Raw genomic sequence first — 21,510 nt, forward strand, 5'->3', positions numbered from 1 at the left:
CACTCACATAAGAAGGCATGTGTGGTGTTGTGCACGTGCACTTCCAGCCCTGGGGAGGCACAGGCAGGAGGATCCCTAGAGCTCTCTAGCCAGCCAGCCTAGCAGTGCAGTCAGAGACCCTGTCTCCAAAAATGTGGACAGCGATTGAGGAAGATACCTGATGTCGATCTCTGGCCTTCACACGCATGTGCACATTACCCCCCTCCCTACCACACAGAAAGAAAGGTCCATTCTAAGAGTGAGGTGGGGTGCCTTGTGTGCCTGCATCTGTGCTCAGGGAAGCCATGTTCAAGCTGAGCTGCAGATTCCAGGAAGGAACGAAATGGGTAGAGACAAGGCAGAGGCCCTCACAGCAGAGGGGGCACAAACACAGACACAGCTAGTAGGAACCTCTTTCAGGGTGCTCACAGTGAAATGACTTCCTGTAAGTGGGGCAGTGATGAAGGATGAGGCCAGGCATGGTGTGCAGGATTCAGGAGGGGAGCCTGACTAGCCTGGGATTTGGGCAAGCTTCTCTGAGGTAATAAGAGAAAGAAAACAGGAAGGATGAGACTGATAGAGGATCAGGAAGGGGAGACTGCTAGGCAGGGGGTAGCATGTGTAAAGGCCCTGAGGCTGGACATCCCCTGGTTTATTGTTACTGTGACTGAATAGGAAATTAGGAGTGGGGGCCTCAAGGCAAAACTGGTGGGATAGCATATTATTTTATTTATTTACTTATTTATTTATTTATTTATTTATTTTGTGTGTGTGTGTGTGTGTGTGTGTGTGTGTGTGTTTGTGTGTTTGTGTTTTTATGTGTAGCTCTGAGGATAACCTTGGGTGTTATTCCTCATGAGCATCTACCTTGTGGGTTTTTTGTTGCTGTAGTTGTTTCAAGACAGGGTCTTCCTGTAGCCCCAGATGGCCTGAAACTTGCTATATAAATCAGGCTGACCTTGATCTCACAGAGATCTGCCTGCCTCTGCCTCCCAAGTGCACCACCACAGCCAGCCCACCTTGATTTTTGAGACAGAGTCTTCCTCCAGCTTAGAATCTGCCAAGTAGGCTAAGGTGACTGGCCAGTGGCCCAAGGAATCCTCTTTCCCCCAGCTCCTCAGTGCTGGGATTACAAGCACATACAACCACACCTGGAGTTTTTTCCTGGGTTCTGGAAATTTAACTCAGGCCCTCGTGGTAATGAGGTTAGCACTTTACCAACTAAGCTATTTTCCCAAACCCCAAACTTATTTTAGTGTTTTTTTCTTTTTAGGAGGTGGTGAGTTTTGCAGTGCTAGGAATCCAATTCAGGACTGCAGGACACCAGGCAAGCACTCTACCACTGAGCTACACCCCTAGCTCATTATATTACTATCCAGCAAACACATATTCTCTTCCTTCCTTTTTAGAGAGCAGCTACTTCCTGACCCTGCTGTCTTGAGGATTGTTCTTGTGATTAACCCTGGGATCTGAACACATGTGTTGGAGCAGCTGAACTTGGCCTCTGGGATTTCTGTCATTCACCATGAAGAGAACAGGTTCTAGTCAACAAGTGTCAGGAGCAGACATGCACTTAGTCCTCAGCCCAAAGCTTAACTTCCAGTCAATACAGAGAGCCATCATTATTTCACCCTCTCAAGCTTCGGAGTTGCTTGTTACACAGCACTATGTGGCATAGCTGGCTAATACAAGTGGGAAAAGCTGGGAGTGGTAGTACATGCCCATGATCCCAGCACTTGGGAGGCCAATGCAAGAGCATCATGAGTTTGAGGCTAGCCTGGGCTACATACCCAGACCTTGTGTCAAGACGATATCACCAAAAATACAAGTGGGCAGGAGACAGATCAGGGACAAGCACAGAGGCCACCATGAGGTTGTCTGAAAGGTCTTGGTTACCTGGTCAAGTTGGCTGGGCCCCTTCTAGGCAGCTATTTGGTTATTTTGCAAAGATGATGGCTGAGGGCTGATGGGAGCCTCAAAAATGTTCTTTATCTGGTTTTAATTTTTTTTGGCAAGGGAGACAGGTTGCTGAGACTCGGCCTTCGATGCTCCAGTCCCCAGCTGTCTTTCCTTGTTGGTCCTTGGAGGGTCCTGGTCAGAATGAGGAGTGGGAGATCAGGTCAGACCCTCCTTTTTGGGGAGGACTCCGGGGACCAACACTTCAGTTGGCAGAAGCAGAGATAAACATGCTGACATGTGACACACAAACAGGGAAGCAGGCAAACCTGGGCATGAGACCCAGGGAAGAAAGCACTCCACTTTCTCGGCCACAGTGGGAATGGACACATCTCCAGTCCTCCCCACGGTTGTGTCCTCCTGGGACACAAACTCTCCGTAGATTGGTGACATGGGAATGGAGGTACACATTCTGGAAAGGGATGATGGGGAAGAACAGGAATCTTAGGTGTGGTAAAGAGAGGATTGCTTGGGTGGATGATGGTCTGTAATACACCATATAAGACCAAGGTGACAAAGTTAAGGTGAACAGGAGGTGGTAGTGTGAAAGAGAGGTGTATGTGGTCATAGACAGGGCTCCCGTGAGGACAGTTGACGAAAGAGACAGCCTTTCCTCCTCAAGGCTGGAAACACCTCTATTTTGTCATCATCTTAGAGAAACCCTCCTGCAGTCAATGGACAGTTGTGCTATTCAAAGAAGTCCCAGCATTTGTCAAAAGCCTCTTTCTCTGAAGCACCCCAGCCATGGGCCCAGAGATGACTCATGCAACAGAGAGATGCTGGGAAGTCATACTTAACCCTTCACAGTTTAAAGGGGAGAGGGAGAGAGAGGACTAGAAGAGAGAATGAAGGAGAGGGAGGAGGGAGAGGGGAAACAGGAGGGATGAGGAAGAGGGAAGAGGGATAAAAGAGATAGGAAGAGAGGGAAGAGAGGGAAGAAGAGAGAGATTGATTGATTGATTGATTGATTGATTGATTGTGGCCCCATTCTCATCTGGCTGGCATCACTTAGGACCACAGTGGATGCTCTCAACTAACTCCCCAGCCTGGGCCCCTCCTATGTCTCCAGCATCTCGAGGCACAGGTGATTGGTGGCCCCTGGACTGTACATGGTCTCAAGTCCTCAGTACACAGCTTCTGGGCATTCATCAGTTTCTCCTCCTCTTAGCCACAAAACCCTTATTGGTCACCAACTGTTTGCCTGTCACTGGAGTTGAGGACGGCCATTCACAGTGATGGGTGGGAATAATGCTTCCCTGTATTTTTGGTGCCACAATAGGGCACCACCAACAGGTCAAAGAAGCAGTTCTATCAAGTCCAGCTTTGGAACCAATAAGTTTATTGGGCTTACTCACAGAACATGGGTGACAGGTTGCTTATAGGAGTATGCATGACCCTAAAACAGGTATATCACAGAAAAGTCTCACTCCAGCGTGGACAATCTTTTAAAAGCTGCCTAGGAGGATGGAGAGATGGCTCAGCAGTTAAGAACATTTGCTAGTCTTGCAGAAGACTTGAGTTCAAAATCCAGCACCCACATGGCAGCTAACAACTGTCCACAACTCCAGTTCTAGGGGACTTGACACCCTCTTCTGTCCTCTGACAGCACTGCATGGCATGGGTGCACTTACACATACGCAGGCATAACACTCATACTCATACACATAAAATAAAAATAAATAAATAAAAAAATAGGAAAGATAAAAAGCTGCCCTGAAGAGGGCCAGGTATGGTGGCTGCACATACCCCTCATACCTGCCCCCTGCATGCAAAATAAATTTAAAAAATTAAATCAACATGAATAAAAAACTTCTGTAGAACAAAATATGGAAATCTGAAATAAGATCAGGGCCTGAACTTATATATGTACAGCCAGACTCATTCAGCCATTCCTAATTTCAACCCTGTTGGAGTCTGTCTCTTTAAATGTGTGTGTGTGTGTGTGTGTGTGTGAGTGTGTGTGTGTGTGTGCGCGCGCGCACACGCGCGCGCGCACCAGAGGGCAACGTCAGCTGTCATTCATTCCTTGGGTACTGTTCACTTTGTTGTTTTGAGATAGGATCTTTAACTGATCTGGTGCTTATCAAATAGCCTGGGCTGATAGGCCAGCAAGCCCCAGAGATCCACTTGTCTCCACCCTGCCCCCAGCCCTGGGATTACAAGTCTGTGCCCCCACACCAAGTTTTTTATATGTAGGTCCTGGGGATCAAACTCAGCACTTTATCAACCAAGATATCTCCCCAGTCCCTCTTTAAACTTTTTATGTATCAAGAGAGGCAGACAGACAGACAGACAGACTGACTGACTGCCTGCCTGCCTGCCTGGTTTCCTTAATCTTCTGGAGCTCCAGTCTCTTTCTGGTCTCTCCCTTGGCCATTTCTAGCAATGGCTGACCTGGGGGCCTGAGAAATCCAAACTACAAGGGACAGTCCCATCTCTCTTCCCCTTCCCCACATTTCCATCCCCCCATCATTCCCTCCTAGCAGAGCAGAGAGCTCCCTCAGGAATTGGTAGCCATTTGCAGGCTCCATGAATGACTTCCAGAACAAGCCAGCTGAAGTCCTTAGCAACAGAGACTCTGGCTTCCAGGCCCTGGCCAGAAGTGGCTAGCCAACTGCTCATGTTATTTCCCAGGCCTCTAGGGTCTGGTTGACCTGACCAGGCTCCAAAAGCACAGAGCTCATAGCCAAGTCATGGAAGCCAGCTTGTTGAAACCCAGCCATGGTGACCGCTGCCTCCCAGACACTGGGGCCCCTGGCCAAGTGCTGTCCTCAGCAGAGTGTGCGCTCTGCAGGTCTGGTGGCTGGCACCTTTCCCTGTGGGCTGATCCACAGCTCATCAGAGATCAAACACTAGGCACATGAATACTGTAGCTCAATGCTGGAATGTATTACTGACCATACACACAAGTAGAAGCTGGAGAAGGCTGACTTCTATTACATCTCTGCCTGGAAGTGATCAGACCCCAAAGTGGCTTGGGGAGGCTTAACTTTGGCCAAAATAAAGAATGAGGTTCCCCTTCAGAGAGGCTGTGGAGGGTGCTTTCTTTGGGAGGTGTTGGTGCCCTGTCAGTGTCAACAAAATGTTTACAACATGACTAAGCCATTCAGTTACAAGGTGGATTCTAAAGTCACCGTCCAAGTGGACATTGCTACCTTTGGTTTTTGTCCACAAAAAACTAAGGTACAGAGATAATGTTTTCCAGTTCCAGGGTCCTGGCATGGTGGGGAGGGGCTTTCTTTGTCTTTTTTTTTTAATCACAGTGACTTCCTATCTCTTCTTCTCACATCTAAGATCTCACCAATGCTGAGGGGTGGAGAAAGAATAGGGGACTCCTCCGTGTTCCTTAGGAGGCACCAGTAGCTTGCTGCAAACAGAACAAATGAAAGCAATGCCCCATCCCCGGGGTGCTGTGGTCCATGGGGAGCAAAGTGAGGGTTTGATCCACTGACATTCACCAGGTGGAGGCTCAGAATGTGAGCACTGGCTGGATGGCTCCGTGTACTTCTTAACTGAGCTGGATCCCTTTAGACAAGCGACTTGGCTTCTCTGAGACCCAGTTTCTTCAGCCATGAAATGAAATGTAACAGTACCTACTGCATAGCGTGGCTGCAGGGGCTGAATGAGCCTTCTTTTTGAGTCACAGTACCTGACAAAGCGTAAGTGCTTAATAAATGCTGTCTTTCACGATTACTGATGGGAAAGACAGCCTGGAAACTCCATAGTAAATGTCTCCTGTGTTCTCCCCCGGGCTTCTCCAGCAAGCCCATAACTCTGGGTCCTAGTGAAACACCTGCATTAAGTGTTTACAAGTGTGATGTATGGACTGCATTTCAAACCCACAGAGGATGGAGTGGGAGCTGAAGACTAATGACTCCTCATCCAAAATCCCAGCCTGAGCTGCCACTCTTAGCTCAGCTCACTTCCCTGCTCTGCACTGGCTGTGTTCTTGTTCTGGCCCCTGTGTAATAATCCCAACTACCTGGAGGACGGTGCATAGCAGGTGCTGAACAATTACCATCTATTGTCTATGGATGGGAGGGCTTTATGCGGGAGGCTGCTATGGCTCAATATACGTCGAGTATCTCCAGCAAAGTTTCATACGTTAGGAGCCTGTTCCCTGGTCTGGCAATGTTGAGAGGTGCTGAGACCTTTAAGGTGGGGTCTTGTGATTAGGTCATCAGGCACTATCTTTGGCAGGGATTGATGCTGGTCTCATGGAGTGAGTTCTCACAAGAGCAGGTGGTTGCATAGCGAAGCAATATTACCTGCTTACATAGATCCATGTGCACTTACCTAACTTCCCCTTCTCTGACATGTTTGGGAGAAGGGGTACTTGCTAGGTGACCAGCACCATCCAGTTATCAGAATTACTAGCCACAGGTAAACCTTTTTATAAGTTTTTAACCTTGGGCCTTTTGCTATAGCAATTGAAAACATCGTAATACAAATGTTTCCCAGTAAGCCTTGGTTGAGGAATGGGGAACTGGAGTGGAGGGAAAGGGTTAGAAGAGGGTGCCCAGTGTAGGCAGCTGGGTTCTGTCTCAGTGGCACCTTCCAGGAGATACTGTGACACATACTTCAGCACTACCTTGCCCAAAAGGAAGGATGCTGAGGACTAAGCTACCCAGTTCTGGCAATCACAGCTGAGGGCTGCTCCTGACACATGTACCCTTTGCCTGAGCCAGAGATGATCAGAGTCAGGAAGCCATCAGCCATAGGAAAGCTCACCCAGAGACAGGGCTTGACACGGATAGCCCTGGCTACACCCTCCTAAGGCTGCATATGGCAGGCCATCTTCGATGATCTTGTGTTTCTGTAATGCCCCAGCAGTGTGGATCCTGGTTTCAGGGTTGTGTGATTTCAGCTGCCTAGGCAAAGTTACCTGTTAACAAATGTGCCTCAAAAGAACACTGGGAGCACATTCCAGTGCTTTTTCTTTTTGAGATGTCAAAAGAATGCCATCTGGGGCCTTGGGGGATGCATGTCAAGAACTGCAGCTTATTTTCCTTGGATAACACAGAGCCACTGCTTTGGTGGAAAAGAAGAACCCAAAGGAATTGGGTGACATTGGGAGAGGAAAACAGTGAGGTAGAATCTGCTGACTTGGGGGCACCAGGACTGTGGTCTCTGAGACCATGATCTGGACTTCCTGGCTCTGTCTCTCTCTCTATCTGTCTGTCTGTCTGTCTGTCTCTCTCTCTGTCTCTCTCTGTATCTCTCTGTCTCTCTGTCTCTGTCTCTGTCTGTCTGTCTCTCTCTGTGTCTGTCTGTGTGTCTGTCTGTCTGTCTGTCTGTCTCTCTCTCTCTCTCTCTCTCTCTCTCTCTCTCTGTGCATGTGGAGGCTAGAGGTCAACCTGGGGTATCTTTTTTAGTTGCTCTCCATCTTGTCTTTTGAGACAGAGTCTCTCACTGAACCTGGAGCTCACTGATTGAGCTAAGCTGTCTGGCCAGCAAGCCCAGGGGATCCACCTGTCTCTACCGCCCTAGCACTGGGATTATAAGAGCACATCACCACAGTGGGCTTTTTAAAATGTAGGTTCTGGCGATTAAACTCAGGTCCTGAGCTTAAGCCAATAATTTACTGACTGGGCCATCTCCCCAGCCTGCTTTAATTTCGTAGCTGGCGTTCCTTGAGCTGTTGTATGCAGGTACTAACTCAGCAGCTTCCTATTGGTCGCACCAAGACCTGAGTAGCCTCACCCCAGAGATATGAACTCTCTTGTCTAAGGTCACAGATACAACTAGCAATCATACAGCTGAATCCAAAGCTCCCTGACTTCAGAACCCACAATTTTCAGTACCACATGTGTTGCCTAGGTTCTTACTTTGCATCCTGGAGAGTTATGCAGTGGTGTAGTGGTACTCTAGTTTCCTTTCTGTTGCTGTGACAACACACTCTGACCAAAAGCAACTTAGGGGAGGAAAGGGTTTATTTGGGTTGTATGTCAGGTCACAATCCAGCCCTGAGAGAAGTCAGACCAGGAACTCGAAGCAGAAACCACAGAGGTATGCTGCTTCTGGCTTGTTCACAGGCTCATTGTCAGCTAGCTTTCCTATAGTCCAGACCCACTGACCTAAGGAATGGTACCACCCACAGTGGGCTGGGTCCTCCTAGATCAATGGAAAATTAAGAACCACCCTCCAGACATGCCCACAGGCTAATCTGATCAGGGAAATGTCTCAATTGAGACTGCCTTTTTAGGTGACTCTAGGCTGTGTCAACTTGACAGTTAAAGCTATCTGAGAGGTGGCTATGGTTAAACTGGTTCCCTAGGTGTAGGGGATGAGAATAGCCTGGTGGTGGCTCCTGCCCATTGCCATGGTATAAATCTTCCCACCATGCCAAATCCAAGCTTCCAAAGTTTGGTACCTGATTTGCAAAATCTCTGGGTATTGACCAGTGGCCACTTACAAGCCAATTCAACCCACCCCAGTACCCCCTGGTGATGCCACCTTCCCAGAGGGCGTCTTCTGAAGACTATCTTTGGCACAAATCTTTTTCTTAGCCATCACATGCATTCATTGTTGCTTTATAGCTCTAGGATTCTGAGACCTTGGTATTTAATTATTCAGGGCATAGGATATGTCCATGAGACATGAGAGAGTGGTGATGCTTGATGCCCAGGGCCAGGTTTTCTCAAGTGGCTTTCCCTAGAAGCAAGCCTCAGGGCAAGGGTTTGGAGGATGTTTTAAGGAGTGTTTCAGGGAGCAGGTGACAGGGAGGTGAGGAAGAGCAATAGGAGAGAGTGAGATGTATGTATCAAGAGTCCAGTGAAAGGGACCTCTGACTCAGTCCTGCAGCGGGGCTCTGAAAAGAAAGGAGTGTTCCCCAAGTGGCCTAATGAAGGAGTGACTTGGTGGAGTGCTTCTATTTGCTGCTTCCTCCAACACATCTCCATTCAGGGCTGTCTCCAGAGGAGCATAGGTTTTCTGTCATCTACAGCTCTCTACAGATGCAGGCAGAGCAGGTTCCAGCTATGTAAAGATAGCAGTTGATGAGGCCCAGGTGCAACGTGGTGGGGGCCAGAGCATGTTGGGAGCTGGAGTGCAGGTAAGTGGTGCAGGGACCCAAGGGGCTAGCTGAGAAGAGTGCTGCTCTCACTTGTGCCCCAGTATTTGCAAACAGCCCTGCAGGAGCCAGGGGTGGACTGTGGGAGGGATCTGAGTGCTGTAGGCTGTGGACAGATCTGTACAAATGGAACACAGGGCCTAAAGAAAAGGAGGTGGTTATGGGAGAGAGACAGATGTTAGAATAAAGGGTGGGAGTTAGGAAGGCACCCCTCAACATTGGGTAGAGAGGCCCCTGGCATCCACCAAATTTTAAAAACATGTGCAAAGAGCCAGTGAACTCAGGTCTTGAAATTTAAAAACAAACACGGTGTACAGAGAGCACAGGTAACTCACAGTGAGGATTGGTGGGTATGCAAATCGGCTCACTAACCTGGAATAGTTATTCCTAACCAAAGTTGTGGCCAGTACTCTAGTCATTATAAATACTCAGTGTCCATTTAGTCACAGAGATCTTGGGACATCCGTATTTTGGGTCACTATAAAGTCTACTAGGGTTGGAGGCCTGTATTCCAAACTGGATGCAATTAGCTATAGGTCCTAAGACAATATAGCTTAACTTCTCTGTGTGCCACCGTCTCCATCTGCAGAATGGGGAAGTCAGTGTATGCTTTGCATAAGTTTGGTATACAGAGTAAGAGGAAATGAGCTGATGTGTGTCCACCACATAGTGGGATCCCTGTGTACTGGCTTACACTTAATAAAGTATCTATTTAAATTATTATATTTGATGTGAATGGATGTCCTTGGCATATCCGTAAGTAGAAAAGTATGCTTATATCCCAAATAGCTAAAATAGATGTTCTCAAATTTTGCTTTCAGGATTCTTTATCCCTGAAAACTACATGAACCCAAAAGACCTTACTTTTGTAAATGTGGATTTAAAATAGTAATTTATTATGATTGCAGTATAAACCCATCCCATGTCAACCTATATTTTCTAAAATAACACTATTTTATAAAAACTTCATAAAGAAATATGTCTTGTCCATTTTGCTGACTTTTTTCGGCAGTCATCTTAACTGCAGACAGCCAGAGTCTCATGTCTAGTCTGCCTTTACTGTATTGTGACTTTAATATGGCAGAGTATAGAGTTCATTGTTAGGATTTCAGATTTCGTATTGTGACTAATCATTAAAAAACCTAACACTTAGGGGCTGGAGAGATGGCTCAGCGGTTAAGAGAACTGGCTGCTCTTATAGAGGGGTCAGGGTCCTGTTCCTAGCACCCACATGGTGGCTAACAATTTTCCGTAACTCTAGTTCCAGGAGATCTGACGCCCTCTTCTGGCCTCTGTGGGCATTGCACACACTGAACTTCCCATATATGCCAACAAAACACTCATAAGCATAAAATAAAAATAAATAAATATAACTTAACACTTGGGGCTTGAGAGGTAGCTCAATTGATAGAGTTCTTGTTTAACATGTACAAAGCCTGGATTCCATCCCTAGCACCTCGTAAACTGGATGTGATGAGGGATGCCTGTAATTCTTAGCTACATAGTAAGTTAGAGGCTAGCCTGGACTACCTGAAACCCTGTCTCAAAGTAAAACACCAAACAAACAGAAAACCCACGCCTAACTTTGTTGAGTTTTGATGGTATATCAAAGAATGCCCACAGTGTTCTAAAGAGGCTATTGAAACTCTCCTTCTCCATTTATAGAAACTGGAGTTGTCTTTCTGTTTTCAAACAAAACAGTCCATCACAATAGGTTAACTTCAGAGTAGATATGGTAGAACAGAAAGGGCCACACTGGTGACAGAGAGCCTCTGGGAACTGGTTTGCAGAGCTGAAGAGGAGGAAAGAGCAGAGAAAGGAGAGTTGTCCTGAGACCCAAAGAGACAGAGGTGGAAGAACCCTTGTTTTCTGCCTGCCTCCCTGTAACACCCATCCCTAGTGAAGTCCTTGTGTTTAGTGAGCTGGCCTGTGGGAATTCCAGCCTGTGAGAATGAATTCCTGTGTGAATTCTCATCCTGGGATGACTTCCTGCTTCCCCACTGCCTTTCCTTTGTTGTACTGAGCACCAGGAGATTTTTGCCAAGCAAATGATCCCTGATTAAGATAGCTCTGCCAGGAAGTCTGGGCCTGGGTAGAAGCCTGGCTGAGCTTGGATCCTGCTTCTGGAAGCACAAGGACAGAAGGAGTTCCCTGTGGGGAGAAGCTGGGCAGGACTCCAGAAGAGAGAGGGGAATGGGAGGCAGAGCCATCTTGATGGCTCACTAGGTACAAACAACAAGAGGATGCTCAGGGGCAGGGCTAGAATGTCAGGTTTCAAACCCTCTTATTTGCTGGAGCTAACCTTGAGAGCCTGCACAGGTTTCTTAAGTTCAGGAAACCTCTAGTTCCTAAGCTGTGATAAAGCAGTGGTCATCTTCAGTGTGAAGTACTGGACATTTGACAGCTGTTGTGTTTTATTTTAACCCTGGTGAGGGTTAAAAAAACTGGTGAGGTTGGAGGTGCTCGATAAAGTCAAAGTCAAATAATTAAATGAGCAGGGCAAGACTCTGAAGATTTTGTAGATTTGACAAAGGAGCTTGACTTTTATCTAGAGAAACCCCTGGAAATCTGGTCAGGGAAAATGGATGCAGGGGTTCCAACGCCACCTACAACCACAACGGACATTTAGTCATTTGACGACACGGCTGTTACAAAGTGAGGCATGGAGTGTTGCTGGTGTTTGGTGGATGAAAGCCAAGGACAGCATTATGGTACACAGCACAAGCCCATGATTAGGAATTATCTAGCCCCATGCGTGGAATAGAAAAGAGTCAGTCCTGTCCCATGTTGGGGACTGTCTCCTAACCTGTCAGTGACGGGCTTAGAAGGGTTCAGGGACTTTTTCTTGCTTCTCCCACATCTTCTCACCCTAGTTGCAGTTAAACCCATGTCCTGGGCTCTTTGACATCAGCTAGGTCACCCTGAGCATGACCCTGTGAATCCCCCATTGAGATAGTTCAGACATCCTGATAGGAGCAGAGAGTCTACAAGTAGGTATAGCTCAGAGCTCCTAGGGACCGAGTCCTAGTACCACCCCTTGCTATCTCTGTGGTCTTGAGCCTTGGTTTCCCCACTGGTGGCATAGGGTTGGCCTTCCTCCCTGAGAGTGTGTCCATGAGGGTCTAAAGAGCCCTTTGCTGACTCCTGGCCTTCCCAGCTGCTCCATCCATATCAACTTCAGGATGTGCACTGGACAAACACCGTGGGGGGTCAAGGAGGAAGCATTGTAAGAAATGCTCCCTGGTCGAGTTCATTAGCCTCAGAGAAGCAACCACAGCAGGGCCTCTGCGGAAGCTTGTGGCAGCTGCCATCAGTCAGAGCAGCTCAGGGAACTTGTGTTCCCCTGTGGGATATTTGTCTGAAATAATCAAGAGAGGAGAACAGGGTGGGAAAAGGAAGCCCTGGGTAGAGAGCAGGTGGCATGGGGGTAAGGGCTGACTGAAGGCCCAGTTGTGACATTTCATCACTGGCCCAAATCCCACCAGAGACACAAAATCAAAGATGCTTACTCAGGGAGACAGGATGGTAGGCCCAGGAGTATCTGGGTTCAAGTCCATGCTTAGCTGCAAACTAGTTAGGGGAATGTAGTCAGTTCTTTAGCTTTTCTGGGCTTCAGTTTCCCCATCTGTAGAAGTAAAAACATACAGAAAATGATACCCATCTTGAAGTGTTAGTCTGAAAATTCAGCACATGTGATATATATGTATGCATGTATACATATGTGATACATACATTTATTCACACTGAGGCAGATAAGAAGGGGATCTGCCTCTACCAGGGTACTGGGCAGGTGTTAAACGTTGTTAACATCTGTTCAATTCACAGTTAGTGTTAATGACAAGCTAAGTTTCTATTGTAAGCACTTCCTATGTTCATTTTTGGGTAAGCAAGCAAAAACACAGGGACAGGGCAATCTGTCTCCCTAATTAGCAGCAATTGAACTCTCTCCTGTGTGCTAGCTGCCTTAAGCAAAAAGGACTCTTAGTCTAACATCCAGCTAGACCATCATCACACCTGCAGGAGCTGCATTGAATGTTCCATAAGATGCCTGGAGACAACTAGGCAAAGAATACATCAGCACCAGCCAGGGCTGTTTGCAAAAGTTTGCATCAGACTTTATGCAATCACAGGCCTTGGTGAACTCTGGATGATCCAGTGACCATTTCTACCTTGGCCAGAGGGGAAACAGTTCCCTCGTTGGAGGGACTGTTCTGATTGTTGTGCGGGAGCAAGGCTGTGACTAGCCCAAACAAAATGGCTGTGATTGTTCCAAACATCCCTTCTTGGCTGGATAAGCAGGCTGCCTGGATTCTTTGAGTGAGCTGGGCGACACCTCCGTGCTGCCTCCCCCTGTGTTGTGTGTTCAGCACAATAAGGGCTTCTCTCCAGTGGTCTTTTCTTGCTTGCTTTCAACAGAGCAGGCTGCTATGCTGCACCAGTAACACAAAGAAGATGTCAGAGAGTGGTGTTGATATCTCTAATGATGAGAATGGGGCAGCGTCAGAGCAGCTTAATAGCTGAAGAGGGCCCCGTGGTCTAGGATGAGGTTCCAGCAACTTGGGTCTGGCTTCTGATCCTCATCTCTGAGCCTGAGTACTTCGGCAGTCCAATTTGTGTCTAGCCTCGAGTTTCCTCTTGACTTGGGCCCTTGCTTCTGAGCACAGTGCATAGGAGCTGCTGAAGATGGGCAGGGCATGGCCAGCCCACCCCTTGATCCAGTGATCCCATCTATCTTGATCCTGCCTGCCACTGCCAATCCTGTTCATGCATGAGTGATCCCAGTCACGTTTGATGCCTAGTTCCTGAGTAGCCTGCTGGATTCCCTGGCTTCTAAATACAGATGTCACAGAAGCAGGGACCTGGAGTCATCTTAGCAGCCCTGATTACCAGAACAGAACAGACAGCTGCCAAGCCTTCAGAGTCAAGGGTCTTAGACCCAGGGTGAGAGCTGTAACACTGTCCGCTGCCCAGGGCCAAGGGTCCTGATCCCCAGTACTTGCACAGGGACTGTAACAGTAGAAGGAGCCATGTGTGCTGTTTGCATCTGCCTCCTGTTGCTACCTGCTGCTGCTGAGCACTGAGGAGAATGAAATCTTCCAGAGAGCAGCATTTGAAGAGTTTCTCCTTGCCCACCCTGATTTCTACCCAGGTGGAGCAAAAGATTCCTCAGCCAGATGGCTGGTGACGGTTGGAGCAGAAACAGTGTCCAGGCTGTGGTAGGAATGTCAGGTGGGGACTCCGTTACCATCTTCACAATGACTCAACAGGCTCCATCAGCCCTATACCAGGCAGAGTGGTCCACAGATCAGGAGCACTGGCAATACTGGAGCACAGAATTAGAAATGTAAATATGCAGGCTTCCCCTGGACCTGTGTAGACCTCCTCAGTCAAAATCTGCATTTCTTGGCTGTGGGGCCTCAGCTGAACCCATTAATGTCTCTATGTTGTGGCCATCTTATCTGTAAAATGGGATTATGGCATCACCTACCTATCCCCTTCTCCCTCTCAGGCCTGAAGGACAGCTTTGGCTTCTGTCAGTGTCTAGATTATACCACTTTTCTGTCCCAGCCTTTGCACATGATGTTTTGTCTGCCTGCAGTGCCTGGCCTTTTGCTGCCCTCAGGGCTGACCCCTGCTAGCTTTTAGTCCATTCCTCAGGGAGGTCTTCCCTCACCTGCCCTGTTTCCTGTCACTCCATGTCACCACACACCACTCACTTTCCAGGTGCTTGTGACAGTACACACTTGTCTCTTTTTTAAAAAAGTATTTATTTTTTTTAGTGTGTGTGTGTGTGTGTGTGTGTGTGTGTGTGTGTGTGTTTCTGTATGTGTTTGTGCATATGTCATGACACACATGTGGAGGTCAGAGGAAAACTTGTGGGAGCCGATTCTCTCCTTCTACCATGTGGTTTCCAGGGATCAAACTCAGGTCCTCAGGGTTGGCATCAGACACCTTTACTCACTGAACCATCTCACCAGCCCCCTAGTTTCTTTGCTTGTTTGAGACAGGGTGTCCCTATAGCACCAGCTGGCCTGGAACTCACTAAGTAGACCAGGTTGGCCTCGATCTCATAGGGACCTGAGTACCTCTGCTTCCTGGGTTTAAAGGCCTGACTCACTATGCCCAGCTTCCTGCGTCATTTTTTGAGTTGACTTTGCTCTGCCTTCAGCCCGTGCCACAGAAAACTCCAAGAGGGCAGGAACTGTGTCTCTCTGTGCACTTCCTGGCACAATACAGGAGCTCCATGAGTATATGAGGGAGGAATGAAAGAGTATATAATACAGACAGTGGAGAGACTGTTCCAAGCACTCAGCCCACAGTGGAGCCCCATGATAAAAACAGTATTGTGGAATTACGAACTAGACAGGGGGCGGCCCCGGGGCTGGGCCGTGAAGCCTGGCCTTCGCAAGCAGCTCTGTGCACTCTGCAGCTTCATCCCTTGGCTGCACCTCTTTACCTCCTCTGTGACTCTCCTGCCCAATCACATTGCAGTACTGCTGTGAAGCCTTCGCCTCATTAAAATATGGAAATAGCTGTCGTGTTGCTTGTGCCCATCCCCAGCCATCAACGCTCCAAATTGGTTCTGCTGTTTTATACAGCACAACATACATTTGTTAACTCTTCAAACAGTAAACACCACCTGCAAAGTGCCTTTAATATTTAATGTAACTATAAATTGTTGTGAAAATAAATCCAGCCACGTGGAAAAGCAGCAGGAAAGGCAGGAAGAGGCTCCGGAAGCTGCTGCATGCCTGGGTGACCTTAGCAAGAGCCTTCTGGTGGGTCAGACCTTTCCTGGGATGATGCCCCCTCCCTGTGCTGTTTGGAGACCCCAGCAGCACCCAGAAGTGTGCGGGGTTCACCTTGAGCAGATTCATGCTGGGGAGAATGGTGGTTAATGCCAAGGTGAGCCCTGGTCTCAGTGGGGGAAAAGGGCTCAGCCATGAGTTCTTTGGACTAAATCATCTTTGGTCCTTTAGGCAGCCACACTGACTAGTGTTTTGTGAACCTGTGCTTGAGGTCAGTGGCTGGGATGTTGAACCCTGCTCCCTAGAGATGGTTTTTCTCCTTCCTGTCTCTCTCCATCCCACCTTTCATCCTGGTGTAGGGCCTCAGAAAAGGGGCTTACTTACGTACTTAGGTACTGAGGAGAGGGCTCAGTAGGCAAGGTGCTTGCCACACAAGCATGGGAACCTGAGTTTAATCCCCCAAAACCTACGTAAAAAAGCCAGTTGTGGGGATGCACCAGTAATCCCAGCAGGCAGGGACAGGAAGATCCATGGAGCTTGCTGGCCAGAGAACTTAGCTCAATTGGTGACTCTGGGTTCAGTAAGAGATCCTTTCTCAAAAAAACAGGGCAGAGAGTGATTAAAGAAGACACCTGGCATTGACCTCTGACCTTTACACACCTGCATGTGTATACTCACACTCATGTATGAACATGTACATTCTCATTCTCTCTCTCTCTCTCTCTCTCACACACACACACACACACACACACACAAAGTTTTAAGTACTTTTTGTCTTATTTCCCTATAGATTAAACAGAGATGCTAATTTTATTGATGTCATTGTGTGACTAGGTTTAGGTGGGGAACAATTTGGAAAGTGGGTAGCTGACATATGGTGTGAGAAATGGATGCTGCTGTTGTGGCTCACCCCACAGCTGCCTCCCCATGGCTCTCATCATGCCCACTCCCACAGCATAGACCTCCTCCTATGCTCCATGCGACACACTTTCATCAAGTTTTTGCAGTTACTGACTACTCTGCCTGGCGCCTGTCATGCTTCATCCACTGGGAGGTTGAACTCACATGAAAGGCTGCTGGCTCCCAGGCATCACAGGGGTTGTCTGAGACCAGGTGGGGAATCTCTGATTCTCTTTACGAAGTCACCTATCTACCTGTGGCCAGGGTTGGTCAACCAGGAGAAATGAACCCATGAGAAGCCATGTACCAGGGGATGAGGGACTGGGTGCTGATGGGTGCTATTGTCCCTTCTCTGTCCATTATAGTGAGATACATATCTTGAGGCAGTCTCTCTGGGAGCCATGTGGGGACCAAGTGCACTGGACAAGTGGCCAGATAGACAGTTGCTATTTTGATCCATGTTGGAAGGGTAAAGGATGTGATTGGTAGACAGTTGAAAGAGTATGTATGTGTGTATGTGTGTGTGTGTGTGTGTGTGTGTGAGAGAGAGAGAGAGAGAGAGAGAGAGAGAGGAGTTAGAGAGGGAGAGAGAGAGAAAGAAAAAAGCTAGAAGAGGAAGACAGAGGCAAAGAGAGAAAAGCGCTAGAGAAGGAAACAGAGATTTTGGGAAGGAGAGACTGGAGAATAAAAATTATTCCAATCCCAAGCTTGTAACTTGTTATCTGACAGGGTGAATGACCAGGTTTGTGTCATCCCAGTGACCTCATGTGACATGACCTGAAGCAGAGATCAGGGCAGTGGCAGCCAGCTCAGGAAGGGAGACCATCTGGGGGTGAAAGAGGAGCTTGAAGTCTCTCAACTCAGCCCATGTATGTAAGTGCATAGTTCCAGTTCAGCTACATAGCCAAGTCCGGGGGTGGGGAGCGGTGTTCAGGCCACCCAGCCTCACACTGGCCCTCCTGCCAATTAGAAGCTGTATCATGTATCTCAGCCTGGAAGCTGTATCTCAGCCTGGACGGGGCCACTGCATGAGGACATACTAGTGACTATCTCCCACTTGTCACCTCCAAGTGATCCTGTTCTCTGTGTGAGGTGGGTCCCTTCTGGGCAGTGTTGTCATAACCTCTGAGACCTCTGAGAGGCCTGAGAGTCTCAATGGCTTCCTTCAAGAAGAAACCGGGATTGTTCTGGCCCGTGTTTCCTACCTACCTTGCCCTGACAGGACTCCCAACCCTTCCTACCCAAACTTGATCTTTCCACCTCAGTATATGGTCCCACTTTCTCCCCAGGTCCTCAAGCCAAGCCCTGTCCAACTCTAATCCTTCTTGTATCTTATCTGGGCCAAGGCAGAGTGTCCACACTGGTCCCCTTATCCAAGGGGACTGTCTCCCAGTTGTCACCTCTGACCCCAACCCCATCACCCTGGCAAGCTCTTATCCACATGGCAGCCATCGCGGCTTAATAAAGATAATTGGAAGATGTCACACTCTGACTTCAAATTGTCCTGTGACATTATCCTTGTTGTCCACTGAAAACCAAGGTCTTTCCCCATCATCTTTGTACCCTCCATTTCCAGCTGCCCTTTCCTCTGTGTCCTCACCTCTGTCCCCTCATTATGGGATCACCATCATTGGTTTCCTTTCTGCTCCTTCTACACATAAGCTACTTGATACATGTACTAGAACATTCTTTACCTGGCTCTTCCTGGGTTCTTTCTGTTATTCACCTCCAAGTTTCCCAGTGTCCCAGCTCCTAGCTATTGCTGCCCTTGCCTTCTTTATTATCCTGCCTGAAACATTGCCTAACTGACTTTCTTGTCCACCCCCAAATCTGAAGGGTAAGGTTCATGAGAGCAAGACACTGGCTATGTGCTGGATGCTGAAACCAGCACACAGCACGTGGTAATCCTCACATATTTGCTTAGTTAGGAAGCAGCTTGGGCTCTGTGTTCTGGGCAGTGCCTGCTGGGCACCTCCAATTGCCCAGTTTGGACCAGCCCTGCTGATGCCCCTGGACAGACCTTCTGAGTAGCTCCTTCCACCGTGGATGGTGAGAAGCCACACATACAGCTTGACAGAATTACTGAGCTGGTCCAGACCTTGATAACGTGTGTGTCTGTGTCAGTCACTCCAAGGCCACTCCTGGGGACAGGAAGCACTTCCCGCAGTCGGACCCTGTGACAGAGCTTCCCTGTGACAATTGCAGTGATGTGGTGGGCAGCTGTGGCCCGGGTTTTGGGGACAACCCACTGTTCCTTGTCCCTACTTTCCCTGTCTGAGGTGCAGCATGCCCACACTGACCCCCAGATCTGTAGCACTCTCCCCAGTTTCTTCTCTCTCACCGCCATGCCTTTCTTCTTCCCTTCTTCCTAGTCACCAGCGCTCTGGACAAGGTGCTGCTAGTTGAACTTGACTAGGCTTTCCCCTTCATCTTTGTCATAGAACCCTGATTGTATTGGAGGTTCAGTGAACCTGGAAAACGATGTCTCTTGCCAGCCTCCTCTGCAGGTGTGAGGCTGGCCAATGAGATCCATATAGACCAGAATGAGCCTTCCAGAAGGGCTGTGACTAGGCTGATGCCGTAGCCACTCAGTGCTATGGGAACACCATAGTCTCGAGGCTCAAGCCATAGATATGAACTGACTCAGTGCTGGGGGCTGCATGGCCAGGATCAGGGTACCCATGCTGTCACAATGACAGCTCTCGCTCTGGCTTGCTGCCTGCTGCGTCCTCACTTAGGGAAAAGAGAGACTGAGCTAGAGACATGAGAGAGACCTTTCCACGTCTGAAAAGACACCTGCCCTGTGAGATTTGGACCCCATTGTTACAACCTCAATTTTAGCTACGTCCTCCAAATACAGCTGTGAATGCAGCAGGGGACACAGTTTAGTCCACAGCCGCTAGGCAGTACATCATCTCATCCTTCCTTCCTTCTGCCTCCCTCTCATCTGGAATCCAGATGTGGTGACTGGAGCTTCCACAGCTATATTGGACCAAATGGTGGCCTTGAGAACAAGTGTCAGCTACTGAACATAGATGCACAGAAGGATGGCAGGAACGTGGGCTGACTGCAACACCATCCTATTATCAGAGAATCGCTAGGGTTTGCTTTATGATAAAGCTTTGCTTTTCAACCATGCTGAGCACTGGAACAACCTAGAGAGCTTTCATAGTACTCAGGCACAGAGACATTGATACAATTGGTCTTTGGGGTACAACTTAGGCATCTTTTTTCTTTTTTACTTCCCCTTGGCGATTCTAGCAAGTCAAGGTTGAATATACTGAGATAAAGAATAGGCCTTTGCAAGCTATGGGGGATGGCTCAGTAGGTGAAGTGCTTGCTCAGAAAGAACCTGAGATCCTTGCATGAGGACCTGAGTTCAGATCCCCAGCACCAATGAAGAAGCAGGGCAGGTGCAGAGGCTGCCTGTAATCCCAGCTTTTGGGAAATGGAAACAGGAGGTCCCCAGAGCAAGCTGGCTGGCTAGACTAGCTGAATTTTGAGCTCCAGGCTCAGTGAGAGACCCTGCCTCAATGTATAAGGTGGAGAGTGATCAAGGAGGGCACCCAACACCAACCATTGGTTTCCATATGATCATGCACTCATACGTATGCACACACGTACCCCATACAAACAAACATGCAAATACATCATATATCATACACACATACATCCCCCAAAGAATAAACCTTTACAGAAGAGAATTAACAAGGCTTTAAGAAATGCTATTTTGGGGCTGGAGAGATGGCTCAGCGGTTAAGAACACTGGTTGTTCTTGCAGAAGACCCAGGTTCAAATCCCACTACCCACATGGCAGCTAACAACTGTCCATAACTCCAGCTCGACACGGGTGCACTCATATACTTGCAGGCAATACACTCATACACATAAAATAAAAATAATAAAAATTAAAAAAAAAGAAATGCTATTTTAACTTTGTTTTGTGTAGACTGAGCCAACTCCCAACAATCGGAACTTTAATTTGGGCAATAAAGCACTTCAAAGATTTTTGGAACAAGATCTACTCAAAGCTGGCAGGAGCCCTGGTCACTTCCTCCCAGGTTCAGTATGCTATTTGGTGACAGAGCTGTGCAGTATTAAGGAAAATTCCCCATCCCTCTACCCACATGAATAAAACAGTGTTCATAACTAAAAATAAACCAAGGGTTAAAATAAGTACTGACGTTCCAAGTAGTCACACATGGCACTTTCGTCAGCAGGCATCTTCTCTCAAAGTTCACCTACCACCTTCCTGAGGTTCCTCAGAGGCCTGTGAACATTTCCTTCCTGTGACTCAGATTCCCTATTCTGTCCACAGAGCAAGTGAGAGTAACCTCAGCTGCTGCTGAGAGTGCTGACTTTAAAACCCAGCCATAGGGGCTGGAGAGATGGCTCTGCAGTTCAGAGCACTTGCTGGTCTTGCAGAGGACCTGAGTTCAGCCGCCAGCATCCACATCAGACAGCTCACAACCCACCTGTAACTCCAGTTCCAGGGGATCTAACACCCTCTTCCAGCTTCCTTAGGCAATGAATCCATGTGCACATACTCTCACACAGACATCATACGTGCATACACATAGTTTAAAAAAAATGTGGACAGGGAAATTTCATGAGGTATCACCCATAGATGAAGAGCTACAGGCAATCAATGGCTGCTGAGAAAGGGAGAATCAGCCTTCTCCAAGGGTGAGCCCCCTGATAAGTTATCCAAAGTCATGTGGTCAGCCCTAAACACATGTACATAAGAGCAGCACTAAATGGACTCAGTAGGGGTGTGTGTGTGTGTGTGTGTGTGTGTGTGTGTGTGTGTGTGTGTGTGTAAAAAAAAAAAATAATAAGAGGGCGAGAGAGATC

This window comes from Nannospalax galili, unplaced genomic scaffold (assembly GCF_000622305.1).
Source record: "Nannospalax galili isolate Female #2095 unplaced genomic scaffold, S.galili_v1.0 scaffold114, whole genome shotgun sequence".
Taxonomy (NCBI): domain Eukaryota; kingdom Metazoa; phylum Chordata; class Mammalia; order Rodentia; family Spalacidae; genus Nannospalax; species Nannospalax galili.